Source organism: Somniosus microcephalus, chromosome 2, assembly GCF_052327205.1.
Source record: "Somniosus microcephalus isolate GS21.2 chromosome 2, FLI_Smic_1.0, whole genome shotgun sequence".
Lineage (NCBI taxonomy): Eukaryota > Metazoa > Chordata > Chondrichthyes > Squaliformes > Somniosidae > Somniosus > Somniosus microcephalus.
Window position 1 is genome coordinate 383,479,392 of NC_140988.1, and position 13,068 is coordinate 383,492,459.

At 50.6% G+C, this 13,068-nt stretch overlaps 1 long non-coding RNA gene across 1 annotated transcript; it reads right to left on the reverse strand.

The window, feature by feature from the left end:
* Positions 1-258: 258 nt before the first annotated feature.
* LOC147123814 (uncharacterized) lies at positions 259-3,251 on the reverse strand. The gene is made up of 3 exons (XR_015075089.1): positions 3,182-3,251; positions 1,300-1,402; positions 259-778 (listed from the first exon to the last, which is right to left on the reverse strand). It is a non-coding gene; the product is annotated as an uncharacterized LOC147123814 (long non-coding RNA).
* Positions 3,252-13,068: the final 9,817 nt, after the last annotated feature.

Genomic DNA, 13,068 nt, shown 5'->3' on the forward strand with positions numbered 1-13,068 from the left:
GACTGTACCTCTACTGATGTTAATCCAGCTCCCTCACACTGTCACTCAGTAACCCCTCCCCCCAGTGCCCTGTGTTACTGACTGTACCTCTACTGATGTTAATATTACTCCCTTCTAGTGTTAGCCTCAGCACAACACAATGCAAGTTCTGCCGATTGGAAAGCAAAAATTCAACAGAAAGTAAGTGCAGAGGTTTTTTTGGAAGGAGCGGAGGTGGAGAGACACCACATTTTAAGTGGAATTGAAGTGAAATTTGCATTAAACTGAGCAAGGTTTACTGGAAGCATCAATGACCATGTACAGCAATCATCCACTCCATTATAAAATGGCAACGTTTACATTTAATACATCGCGTGGGGAGCTCCGATGGAGACCCCTCCAAATGGAACAAGATTTGTTTTTTGTTGTGTGTTTGAAGTCCTTCTAAATTTCAAAATCTGTGCAAAAATAATGCGTTTAAAATCACCTTCCAACAGAAATTCCTTCAGGGAGGAGGGACCATTTAAAGAAAAAAAAATCAAACATTAATTCCAAATTAAAGTCCAAGGCAGGAGCTCATCATCCTCCGTGTTATTCAGTTTCTTGGTCTCTCTGCTCCCTCCCCTCCTCCATCCTCTCCATCAGTTCTGCTACTGCTCGTGAACGTATACACTCGGTGGCTGTCAGTACATCTTCTGTCGACTGGGCAGGATTGCCTCTTTGATGAAGGTGAAGATCACTAGGATACCCGATCGCTTACTCCTCTTACCCTTTGTGAAGTAATTCGACACGACGTCATCTGTGGAAAATCAAGGAAACTATAAGCCAACCAATTAACCCACCAAACTATAAACGAACTATTCAACTCACAAACCAATCCACAAACCAACCATTCAACCCATGAACCAATCGATCAATCCACCAACCATTCAACCCATGAACCAATCGATCAATCCACCAACCATTCAACCCATGAACCAATCGACCAATCCACCAACCAACCAACCATTCAACCCATGAACCAATCGATCAATCCACCAACCATTCAACCCATGAACCAATCCACCAACCAACCATTCAACCCATGAACCAATCGACCAATCCACCAAACAACCCTTCAACCCATGAACCAATTGACCAGTCCACCAACCAACCAGTCAACCCATGAACCAATCGACCAAATCATAAACTAACCACTCAACCAGTAAATTAACCATTCAGCCCATAAACTGATCAACCAAACTACCATTCAACCCATTAACCGATCCACCAAACCAAAAACCTGCCGACAGTATTAAGGACGGGCGTCTCGACACTCACCTCCGTGCTGAATTGTGGACGGAAGGACGTTCTCTCCAGCGGACAGTGACACAAAGAAGGAGAAAGGGGTTATCCACAGGCACAGTGTGAAGTAAGCTAGTACCTGGACAGAACACAGGAGAACGAGGCGTTTGAGTAACCAAAATATTAACCGAGTAACCAAACGAATGACCGAATAACCAACAATAGGTTTCCAATCCAATGTATAAACCCTTCGCTGTAGCTTTTCCAATGCCAAGGTAACTAGAATCAAACAGGAGCAGGAAAAAGCCACCGGTCCATTCATTCCACACAATCCGGCAGCAATTCCTCCTCCTGGACTTCACTCAATCGTCCAACCTCCCGACAGAGCCAAACAACCACAGATGGACTTCCAAGATCTCCAGAAACTGCCCCAACACCAACTGGCACTGAGCAAAACATATCTTCATCATCACTGGATCAAAATCCTGAGATTCCCTACCTAACAGCACTATGGGAGCACCTTCACCACATGAACTGCAGCAGTTCAAGAAGAAGGCGGCTCACCACCCCAAGGGCAACTTGGGATGGGCAATAAATGCCAGCCTTGCCAGCGACGCCTAAAAACCAACAAAATATAACAAACCCTCTCGCTTGCCCTCAGCATACGGAAGAACAGATTGGGAATTCAGACTCTGAGGACACCACACCTGGAACGACTGTCTGCCCATTAGTTTCAAACGGCCGGTAGGTGGTCGGGGCCGTGAGACTGCTCGCCCAACCCACGTGCCGGGACTCCTGTCGCACGAAGCTCTGGGACAAGCCACACCCACTCTCTCCACAGAGACAGAGCCTAGCGGCTCAGGCCCCACTGTGCTTTTACCATCCTTCCCTGGTTAACTTATTGGTGGTTATGTTACTGGACTGGTAATCCAGAGCGCGCGAGTTCAAATCCCACCACGGCCCTTTGAGAATCTGAATTCACTTAATAAAAAGCTGGTCTCAGTAAAAGTGACCACGAAGCTGTCAGATTGTCGTAAGAAAATTAACTGGTTCACTAAACGCCCTTTAGGGAAGGAAACCTGCCGTCCTTACTCGGTCTGGGCTGATCTGTGACTCCAGTCCCACAACAACATGGTTGATTCTTAGCTGCCCCCTGAAGAGGCCTAACAAGTCACTCAGTTGTTTCAAACTCTGGGCAACTAAAGATGGGCAATAAATGCTGGTCTTCCAAAGATGCTCACATGACAAAAATGATTTTTTTAAAAATCCACAGCTTAGTTACTTGTTGGGTGCGAAATTTCCCCTCGACTGACCCCCAACTTCCTCATTTTTAACTTGTGGGATTCGAACCTTATTTGCTTGGGTCTCTTCACAAGCGAGAAGCTTCAATTGGGACTTGTCATTCTGACACAGTTAAAGGAAGCCACTACACTCAGTGCGTTGGGGTATCTGCGACATCCCACCTTCGCCACTGCCTGAGTGACTCGATGGTCTCCAATCCATCGGAGTGGGTCATAAGAACATAAGAAATAGGAGCAGGAGGAGGCCATTCGGCCCCTCGAGCCTGCTCCGCCATTTAATGAGATCATGGCTGATCTGATCTTGGGCTCAGCTCCGTTTCCCTGCCCGCTCCCCATAACCCTTCACTCCCTTATTGTTCAAAAATCTGTCTCTCTCCACCTTAAATATATTCAGTGACCCAGCCTCCACAGCCCTCTGGGGCAGAGAATTCCAGATTTACGACCCTCAGAGAAGAAATTTCTCATCTCAGTTTTAAATGGGCGACCCCTTATTCTGAAACTGCCCCCTAGTTCTAGATTCCCCCAGGGGAAACAATGGCCACTCATTTCAGTCTCTTCACACAGAGCGGCTCAACACAACTCGGACAGACACTGCCGCCCACAGTACACTGGCTTACCTCAGTGAAGGGGTAGTACTCTTCGGCAAAGTGTTGAAATGCCAGGTAATGGTTATAGACCACCAGCACTGTGGGAACAAGTAAAACCGCCATCAACCTCCACACACACGGCACACTAGTTATATTAAATAATATACATGTCCACAGAGACGTCAGTTCACTGTACAACAGGAGGGTACAATACTGGGGGGGCACAGGTCTGTCACTGTATAACACTGGGGTACAGTACTGGTGGGTACAGGTCTGTCACGGTGTAACACTGGGGTACAGTACTGGTGGGTACAGGTCTGTCACTGTATAACACTGGGGTACAGTACTGGTGGGTACAGGTCTGTCACAGTATAACACTGGGGTACAGTACTGGTGGGGACAGGTCTGTCACTGTATAACACTGGGGTACAGTACTGGTGGGTACAGGTCTGTCACAGTATAACACTGGGGTACAGTACTGGTGGGTGCAGGTCTGTCACTGTATAACACTGGGGTACAGTACTGGTGGGTACAGGTCTGTCACAGTATAACACTGGGGTACAGTACTGGTGGGTACAGGTCTGTCACTGTATAACACTGGGGTACAGTACTGGTGGGGACAGGTCTGTCACTGTATAACACTGGGGTACAGTACTGGTGGGTACAGGTCTGTCACAGTATAACACTGGGGTACAGTACTGGTGGGTGCAGGTCTGTCACTGTATAACACTGAGGTACAGTACTGGTGGGTACAGGTCTGTCACAGTATAACACGGGTACAGTATTGGTGGGTACAGGTCTGTCACAGTATAACACTGGGGTACAGTACTGGTGGGTACAGGTCTATACTGCCGTGTTATACAGTGACAGACCTGTACAAACCAGTACTGCACCCCAATGTTATACAGTGACAGACCTGTCCCCACCAGTGCTGTACCCCAGTGTTATAGTGAAAGAACTGTACCCACCAGTACTGTACCCCAGTGTTATACAGTGATAGACCTGTACCCACCAGTACTGTACCCCAGTGTTATACAGTGACAGACCTGCACCCACCAGTACTGTACCCCAGTGTTATACAGTGACAGACCTGTACCCACCAGTACTGTACCCGTGTTATACAGTAACAGACCTGTACAAACCAGTACTGCACCCCAGTGTTATACAGTGACAGACCTGTCCCCACCAGTGCTGTATCCCAGTGTTATAGTGAAAGAACTGTACCCACCAGTACTGTACCCCAGTGTTATACAGTGACAGACCTGTACCCACCACTACTGTACCCCAGTGTTATACAGTGACAGACCTGTCCCCACCAGTACTGTTCCCCAGTGTTATACAGTGACAGACCTGTACCCACCAGTACTGTACCTTAGTGTTATACAGTGACAGACCTGTACCCACCAGTACTGTAACCCAGTGTTATACAGTGACAGACCTGTCCCCACCAGTACTGTACCGCAGTGTTATAGTGAAAGAACTGTACCTACCAGTACTGTACCCCAGTGTTATACAGTGACAGACCTGTCCCCACCAGTAAGGTTCGCGAATAGCGAAGGCGGCTTTACCTTCAGGGTAGCCAGACCGCACACTGTGAGGGGCGGCTGGGACCCACCGTACTTGAGCGTGATGCTTTGGTGGTTGCACTGGAAATCCAGGCCCAAGATCACGCTCGCACATAGGTTCTTCATGATTAATACTTTAAAATTATCATATACAGTTCCGTTAACGCACAATTGTACCGTGCAGTAACCCAGAATGGTCGATGTCTGGGTTTTGTCAGCCATAGAGATGGTACCCTGAGTAGGGACCACCTTTAGGGAGAGTTGTTGTGCCAGTTCTGGGTGGATAAAGCTCTCCGTGCTTCCACTGTCAATTAAGCATTTAACCCAGCACCCGTTTACCTCGATGTCCACCATTGATCTGGATAGCGGGTGCGGCCTGGTCTGGTCCACTGTGACCGATGCCACTGTAGGGCCCTGATCAATACAAGATGGCGTCCACGCTGTCTGCTCACAAGATGGCGGACCCCATGAGGTCGGGCAAGATGGCGTCCAAGATGGCCGCTCCCACGGCGCACACGCGGCGGTGGCGGGTTTTCCGGCGGGGTTCCCTCTGCACACCTTCCCGAAGTGCCCCTTCTTACCGCACTTAAAGCAGGTGGTGCCTTTCGCCGGGCACAGGTTTCTGGTGTGCTTTGGCTGCCCGCAGAAGTAGCAGTTGGGTCCCTGACGCGTCGCGGCTGTCGTAGGGCTTCTGGGGGGAGAGCGGGGCCCAGCCGGTGTTGGGCTGTCGGGCGGGGAAGATGCCTTCCAAGATGGCGGCGCCCTCGGTGCACACGTGGCGGCGTGGACGGCGCGGGCTGAAGAGTAGGCGTCCGAGTTTCTCTGGGCCACATCCAGGGATCGCGCGGTGTCCGCAGCCTGTTTCAGGTCCAACCCCGTTTTTTCCAGCAGTCTTTGCCGGATGTAAGTGGAGCTGAGGCCTGTGATGAAGGCATCGCGAACAAGCTCGTCAGTGTACACCGCGGCTTTTACATCTCGGCACTTGCAGTCTTTGCCAAGCATTTTCAGGGTGCTTAGGAACTCCTCCACCGATTCCCCAGGTCGCTGTGCGCAGGTGGCGAGCAGGTGCCTAGCATACACCTCATTCGTAGGCTGCTGGTAATGCGCCTTTAAGATGTCGCAGGCGGCCAGGTATGTCTCGGCGTCTTGGATGAGGGGGTAAACCCGGTGGCTTACCCAATTCCGCAGAATTCCGAGCCTCATCCTTGCAGCGTCCGTAGCGTCTTTGACGGCTGCGGAATTGTCCAGGAAGAATTCCATACACTCAAACCAGTGTCCGAAGCATGCTGATGCGTCCGGAGCATGTTGATCCAAATCCAAACGTTCGGGTTTCAGGAGTTGATCCATAGTGTTGAAAAAATAAGTTAATAAAATTGATGTGCCTCAATAATTCCGAGACTCGAAGGTAGCAGAACAAAACAAGGCTTTTATTAACTTAGAACGAAACACGTAAGCGAGAGAGATGTCGTCCTTCTGGAGATTGGGGCTAGACTGAAGCTAGCTTACAAACGGGGCCAGGTATGGGCGGAGCCCTACACACAGCACATTCCAGTATACAATACAGCACATTCCAGTACACAATACAATGAGGTCTGGGGGAAGGGAAATGACACTGAAACCGATCTCAGTCACAGGCAGTGATGAATGGAAATATTTCATCACAACAACCATGGAGACTCTATGAATAAAGATAATTATTTATTACACAAAAATGAAAACCCTTTCCCACATGAATCCCCAAAAACAATCAACGGGCCCCACAAAAAGCCCAACAAACGACTCACTCCCACAAACTGGGCAGGAGTAACTCCACATTTGTACAAACCTGGCCTCAACCTCGGCCTTAACGCAAAAAATAAGCCCACGAACCAAACAACCATGGGCAAAAGAAAGATGGCCACCGCCATATAAAACGAAAGCTGGCCACACCCTCTACTGAGTGGCCCGCGAGGGCGAGACCTTGTCCAGCCTTTTGCCTCCCCTGCCCGGCCTGCTGCTCCTTCGCAAGCTCTGCCCAGTGGCTGCTGCGAGGCTGGGGGAAGGCGCCTGAGGCTCAGATGTCCTTCCGCCAGATGCCCTTGGGGGGCGGCCTACACGGCCTTTGGACCTCGAGGGGCCGGCTGCTGAGTGGCGCACCTGAGCCTGGCCAACATCAGCTCCAGCCGCTTGCCCTTGACGCCCCAGTGGGGGAGTGGCGGCGACGGATGGCGCAATGTGGGCAAGCTGGCGTCTGGGATGCGCTGGCTGGTGCTGTGGCGCGCTGGCACTCGGCCGGGCCCGCACTGCAGGATCCGCAACAATCAGCCGAGGGGCGGCTCGCTGGGATGCTGCAGCGCGGCGGGTGCCCTGGCGATGCCTGCCTGAGACAGCGCGTGTGGCAGCAGTGAGTGCCCCTGTTGTCCTGGTGTGCGCCCGCATCACACCCGCCAGGGACTTGATGGCATCAGTGAGCATGCGGCCACTCGCGGCAGTTGATGCCCCGAACTCGCGCACACTGGTCGCCAGCGACTCGATGGCCTCAGGCATGCGCCCCACCACACGCATGAGCTCCGTGTGGCGCCGGTCCGAATCCTCGGCCATCTTGTCCAGCTTCCGCGCCTCCTCCGAGGTGAAGGTGTCCGGACTGGAGTCGGGACTCTCCCGCTGGGGAGCAGGGGACCGAACTAGGGGAACCTTGCCACGTTGGTGGCGGCGAGTGTCCCGATCAACTGCACTCCCCTCTGATCCTTCCCCCCTTTGGGGGGAAGGCCGCGGCCCATGCGCAGGGCTCCTGGGTGGCTGGACGCCACTGGTCCCAGAAGCTGCAATCCCCTGCGACAGTTGGTCCAGGCACTCATCCAGTGAGGACGTGTCAATCATTTCGTCCTCTCCTGCGGGACCTGAGTGTTCCCCTGATGGTCCGGCTTGCTCTTGCTCCTCCTCCTCCTCCTCCTCCTCCTCCTCCTGCTCGGAGGGGCTGTCACTGGCAGCTTCACGGACCTGGTCGTCACCAGCTGAAAGCAGGAATGCACAAGAGTAGCTTCAGAGTGAGGAGACGGCATCAGCGAGGGAGTCAGGACTGGTGGCATTCAGCGCATTGGTGGGACAGTGGCAAAGGAAGTAGCTCGGATGCGCAAGTGCGACGCGAGAGGGCCAAAAGGCGAGGTCCTTACCATTGCCGGGCAGTGGAGGGTCGGCTACTCCGCACGCTGTGGGCACGATCAGCCGGGCTCCCATGAGCCCACTCACGTGCTCCTCCAGGCGAGTGAGCTTCTGCAGCTTGGCGCGGCCTCCCCTGGTCCTGGCACGGGCCTGGCGATTATAGGCAACTTTAGCCTGCAAGAGAAAGGACGGGCTGTAAGTACGGAGTGTAGCCCTGATGTAGTGTGCACTGCCTCCCATGGTGGAATAGCTTGCCCAGAGTGTAGCCCTGATATACTGTGCACTGCCTCCCATGGTGGAATAGCTTGGCCAGAGTGTAGCCCTGATGTACAGTGCACTGCCTGCCATGGTGCAATAGCTTGGCCAGAGTGTAGCCCTGATGTACTGTGCACTGCCTGCCATGGTGGAATAGCTTGGCCAGAGTGTAGCCCTGATGTACTGTGCACTGCCTCCCATGGTGGAATAGCTTGGCCAGAGTGTAGAGTGCAGAATGGGCAATTGATGCTCATGACTGTCCCAAAGCTGCTGGCTGAGGGCTGGCCATTAGGACTTTCAGCTCCCTTTGCCCATCATGTCAGGTGTACATGCAAGAATGAGGAGGAGACTGGAAAGGGTACTCACCCTGACAATCCTGGTCAGGTCGTTGTATTTTTTCCGACATTGTTTGTGGGTCCTGGGGGCATCGCCGGTGAACGTCACCCTGTTGGCGATCTGCTTCCAGGCTCTGGTGTATTCTTGGTGGTTCGGATTCCTCCCAGTCTCTGGGAAAAAGATCCTGCGCCTCTTCTCCAGAGCTGTCACCATTATTTCCAGATCACGCTCTGAGAAGTGCAGGGCACGCTCACGGGCCTTCTCTGGCGTTGCCATGACTCCCTGGGGCTGAGCAGCAGTGTTGAGGCCTATTTGCAAAGCTGCAGTGTGCAGGGCGTGGCAGCAGACCAATTCATCCCTTCCCCCTTTAAGAGCTGGTCGGCGCCACGGGGTCTGCTGTCAATCAAAAAATGACCGCACCCGCGCTGCGCCCCGCCTCGGCGCTATCCCTCTGCACCGCCGGCTTAGCGCCTAAAGATAGTAGTGCAACGCTTCTTTTAGCGCTCCAGCAACCTCTTAGGGCGAAGCCACTGAATTTCCGGCAAGGGGGCGCAACTTTGGGGCGGGCGCTAACTTCGGGCGGGCGCTAACGTTAGCGCCCCAAAACTGGCTATACTGAAATTCTAGGCCATGGGATTGGGGGCAAGGTATTGACTTGGATAGCGAACTGGTTGGCAGACAGAAAGCAAAGAGTTGGAATAAACAGGTCTTTTTCTGAGTGGAAGGCAGTGACTAGTCGGGTACCGCAGGGATCGGTCCTTGGACCCCAGCTATTCACAATATATATTAATGATCTGGACAAGGGAACTAGATGTAATATCTCCAAGTTTGCTGATAACACAAAGCTGGGTGGGCGTGTGTGCTGTGAGGAGGATGCCAAGAAACTCCAGGATGATTTGGACAGGTTGGGTGATTGGGTAGAAGCATGGCAGATGCAATATAACGTGGATAAATGCGAGGTTATCCACTTTGGTGTCAAAAACAGGAAGGCAGATTATTATCTGAATGGCAATAGATTGGGAGAAGGGGAAGTGCAACGAGACCTGGGTGTCCTTGTGCACCAGTCGCTGAAGGTAAGCATGCAGGTGCAGCAGGCAGTTAAGAAGGCAAATGGTATGTTGGCATTCGTAGCGAGAGGGTTTGAGTACAGGAACAAGGATGTCTTGCTGCAGTTGTACAGGGCCTTGGTGAGACCACACCTTGAGTATTGTGTGCAGTTTTGGTCGCCTTATCTGAGGAAGGATGTTCTTGCCATGGAAGGAGTTCAGCGAAGATTCACCAGGCTGATACCTGGGATGGCATGAATGACGTATGAGGAGAGATTGGGTCGATTGGGCTTATACTCGCTGGAGTTTAGAAGAATGAGAGGGGATCTCATTGAAACTTATAAAATTCTAACAGGACCAGACAGACTAGATGCTGGAAGGATTTTCCCGATGGTCGGGGAGTCCAGAACCAGGGGTCACAGTCTGAGGATAAGGGGTAAGCCATTTAGGACAGAAATGAGGAGGAATTTCTTCACCCAGAGAGTGGTGAACCTGTGGAATTCTCTACCACAGATGGCAGTAGAGGTCAATTCACTAAATATATTCAAGAAGGAGTTGGATATATTTCTTATCGCTAAAGGGATCAAGGGGTATGGGGAGAAGGCAGGGACAGGGTACTGAATTTGGATGATCAGCCATGATCGCATTGAATGGCGGAGCAGCTTCGAGGGGCCGAATAGCCTACTCCTGCTCCTATCTTCTATGTTTCTATGATTCCTGTTTAATGCCATCCCCAACCTCCGCATTACTGTTTAGGGGTCAGTATACAACTCCCACTAACGTTTTCTGTCCGTTGGTATTTCTCAGCTCTACCCATACAGATTCTGCATCATCAGAGCTAATATCCTTCCTTACAATTGTGTTAATCTCCTCTTTATCCAGCAATGCTACCCCACCTCCTTTTCCTTTTTGCCTGTCTTTCCTGAATATTGAATACCCCTGGATGTTGATTTCCTAGCCCTGATCACCCTGGAGCCATGTTTCCGTAATCCCAATCATATCATATCTGTTTACATCTATTTGCACAGCTAATTCATCCACCTTATTACGAATGCTCCTCGCATTAAGACAGGAACAAGGATGTCTTGCTGCAGTTGTACAGGGCCTTGGTGAGACCACACCTTGAGTATTGTGTGCAGTTTTGGTCACCTTATCTGAGGAAGGATGTTCTGGCCATGGATGGAGTGCAGCGAAGATTTATCAGACTGATACCTGGGATGGCAGGAGTGACGTATGAGGAGAGATTGGGTCGATTGGACTTATACTCGCTGGAGTTTAGAAGAATGAGAGGGGATCTCATTGAAACTTATAAAATTCTAACAGGACCAGACAAACTAAATGCTGGAAGGATGTTCCGGATGGTCAGGGAGTCCAGAACCAGGGGTCACAGTCTAAGGATAAGGGGTAAGCCATTTAGGACTGAGATGAGGAGGAATTTCTTCACCCAGAGAGTGGTGAACCTGTGGAATTCTCTACCACAGAAGGCAGTAGAGGCCAATTCATTAAATATATTCAAGAAGGAGTTAGATATATTTCTTAAGGCTAAAGGGATCAAGGGATACGGGGAGAAGGCAGGGACAGGGTACTGAATTTGGATGATCTGCCATGATTTCATTGAATGGCGGAGCAGGCTCGAGGGGCCAAATGGCCTCCTCCTGTTCCTAAGTTGATCAAGAGATATCAATCAAAGACAGGTAAATGGATTTGAGGTGCAGAGCAGCCATGGTCTAATTGAATGCTGGAGCAGGCTCGCGGGGCTGAATGGCCGACTCCTGTTGCTTTAAATGTATGCAATTACTTAACATAATTGGTAGAAGGCAAACAATCCCATCACTGCCCATCGCCCACGCACCCTGTGCTCTGGGTCGTGACCACATGGAAACCTGTTATTGCTTTCTAGCGAAACAAGTCAGTTTAACCCAAAGGTTAAATGGTCGGGCTGAGCTGTCCCACAGTAAAGCCCAAAGGTTTTTCCCAAATATGGTTTCAAGGTGAGGTCAATCCATGACATCACAGAGTAAGCCCCACCCTCACACTGCGCATCACACTGAGATGAGGCATCACAACAGCTTTGTAAAGTAGATAAAAATGAGCCAGGACGAGATACAACAGTTTGTGTAGGCAAGGGAGCTGCATTGAGTCTGAACAACTGGCTGCTCTTTCCAGGACTGAATGCGGTCGGCTCGAACATCTGAACAGCTTTGCTCTGTGAAGACAACACGAACAATTGAAACATCATCAACCAGCGGCTTGGACAGAATTCGTGAACTTTGAAAGGTTTGTCTTTCTGGGATGGCAGGAATGACGTATGAGGAGAGATTGGGTCGATTGGGCTTATACTCGCTGGAGTTTAGAAGAATGAGAGGGGATCTCATTGAAACTTATAAAATTCTAACAGGACTAGACAGACTAGATGCAGGAAGGATGTTCCCGATGGTGGGGGAGTCCAGAACCAGGGGTCACAGTCTAAGGATAAGGGGTAACCTATTTAGGACAGAGATGAGGAGGAATTTCTTCACCCAGAGAGTAGTGAACCTGTGGAATTCTCTACCACAGAAGGCAGTTGAGGCCAATTCATTAAATATATTCAAGGAGTTGGATATATTTCTTGAGGCTAAAGGGATCAAGGGATATGGGGAGAAAGCAGGGACAGGGGACTGAATTTGGATGATCAGCCATGATCTCATTAAATGGCGGAGCAGGCTCGAGGGCCGAATGGCCTACTCCTGCTCCTATCTTCTATGTTTCTATGTCTTAACCTGTTTATCTTGTATTATTAGTGAAAGTCATAATGAGTAATAGGAACAGTTTATCAGATACAGTAATATTGATGCACAGTCAGGTGGAATAGTTCAGTTTGTTATTGGTAGTTCTTCCATAGCGTTGCTCATAGGTAGTCTGGGTCCCGGAGCCTGGTTACTGATGGTTACTGAGACCCACACCTCACTGACCGGCTCCTCCCAGTCCTGGGGTTTAATGCTCACTCCCTGATCTGTAAATGTAGACAACTATTTACTGACTGTGACTAACTGTGTTTGGAGCTGTACTTCCAGCTTGTATCATTCCCTGTGAAAGTCAGAGTCAGTTACAGCAAAATCCGTGCAGATATAAAGGCTCAAATCCTGGAAACTGAAAGCAGGTCAGTACATGCTGGTTGTTCTGATCAACTTGTCCTGGACACGAGGATAGTCTGTGGGACAGCTCAGCCCGACCATTAAAAAGTCAAGAGCGTCCCTCTTGAAACCGCTGATTGGTGTTGAATGAACGGCTCTAAATAAGAGGAGAGGCTGACAGGGAGAGTGAACAACTGAATAATCAGTTTCTCAAAGTGTTCACCAGTACTGAGAACTCAGGGTTAAGACTCGAAGAATGTACTCCTGGGCAGTAATGCCACTGGAGCTGCCTTGACCGAGCTTGGTACCTGCCCACACAGCTCGACGCTGGTACAGGTGTTGACTTTTTAAAGGGAATTTGATAAATCCTTTTACAGGTTATATGGTTTACTATACGAGGGGAGCGATAAAATGCCTGTCGTTGTCCTTGTTGCAATCCAGTGATTTTTGTCATTTCTTCT